This window comes from Seriola lalandi, unplaced genomic scaffold (assembly GCF_002814215.2).
Source record: "Seriola lalandi dorsalis isolate HSWRI2012SDOR001 ecotype SW California unplaced genomic scaffold, Sedor1 jcf7180002054978, whole genome shotgun sequence".
Taxonomy (NCBI): Eukaryota; Metazoa; Chordata; class Actinopteri; order Carangiformes; family Carangidae; genus Seriola; species Seriola lalandi.
Window position 1 is genome coordinate 278,232 of NW_019525528.1, and position 1,518 is coordinate 279,749.

Below are 1,518 nucleotides of genomic sequence, written 5' to 3' on the forward strand. Positions count from 1 at the left end.
GTCATAGTATAGTAAGGCATAAAAATGAAAAAAACGTCACAGTATAGTATGGCAAAAAAATGAAAAAAAGTCATAGAATAGTATGGCATAAAAATGAAAAAAAACATCATAGTATAGTATGGCATAAAAATGAAAAAAAACGTCATAGTATAGTTTGGCAAAAAAATGAAAAAAACGTCATAGTATAGTAAGGCATAAAAATGAAAAAAAATGTCATAGTATAGTAAGGCATAAAAATGAATAAAACTGTCATAGTATAGTAAGGCAAAAACAGTCATAGTATAGTATGGCATAAAAATCAATAAAACCGTCATAGTATAGTAAGGCTTAAAAATTAATAAAAATGTCAGAGTATAGTAAGGCAAAAAACGTCATCGTATAGTATGGCATAATGATTTTTTAAGAAAGGTCATATCATAGTTAGGCATAGAAATGAAAAAAAATGTCATAGTATAGTAAGGCATAAAAATGAAATAAAACGTCATCGTATAGTAAGGCAAAAAAAAGTCATAGTATAGTAAGGCAAAAAAATGAATAAAAACATCATAATATAGTAAGACATAATAATGAAAAAAAACGTTGTAGTATAGTAAGGCAAAAAACGTCATTGTATAGTATGGCATAAAAATGAAAAAAACTTCATAGTATAGAAAGGCAAAAAAGTCACAGTATAGTAAGGCAAAAAAATGAATAAAAACACGTCATAATATAGTAAGACATAATAATGAAAAAAACTTCATAGTATAGTAAGACATAATAATGAAAAAAAACGTCATAGTATAGTAAGGCATAGAAATGAAAAAAATGTCATAGTATAGTATGGCATAAAAATGAAAATAAATGTCAAAGTATAGTATTGCATAAAAATCAAAAAAACCATCATAGTATAGTAAGGCATAAAAACGAAAAAAAAGTCATAGTATAGTATGGCATAAAAATGAAAAAAAACATCATCGTATAGTATGGCAAAAAAATGAAAAAAACTTCATAGTATAGTATGGCATAAAAATGAAAAAAAAACGTCATAGTATAGTATGGCATAATAATGAAAAAAACGTCATGGTATAGTATGGCATAAAAATGAAAAAAAACATCATAGCATAGTATGGCATAAAAATGAAAAAAAACGTCATAGTATAGTATGGCAAAAAAATGAAAAAAACGTCATAGTATAGTATGGCAAAAAAATGAAAAAACCTCATAGTAAAGTAAGGCAAAAAAAGTCATAGTAAAGTATGGCAAAAAAATGAAAACATAGTCATAGTATAGTATGGCAAAAAAAAAAAAAAAAAACGTCATAGTATAGTATGGCAAAAAATGAGAAAATAGTCATAGTATAGTAAGGCATAAAAATGAAAAAAACGTCACAGTATAGTATGGCAAAAAAATGAAAAAAAGTCATAGAATAGTATGGCATAAAAATGAAAAAAAACATCATAGTATAGTATGGCATAAAAATGAAAAAAAACGTCATAGTATAGTTTGGCAAAAAAATGAAAAAAATGTCATAGTATAGTA

The 1,518-nt window shown here is 25.1% G+C and overlaps 1 protein-coding gene across 1 annotated transcript in view; it reads right to left on the reverse strand.

The window, feature by feature from the left end:
- The window catches only part of tmem116 (transmembrane protein 116), a 10,756-nt gene that overhangs the window by 5,375 nt on the left and 3,863 nt on the right, over positions 1 to 1,518 (reverse strand). The window lies entirely within an intron of this gene.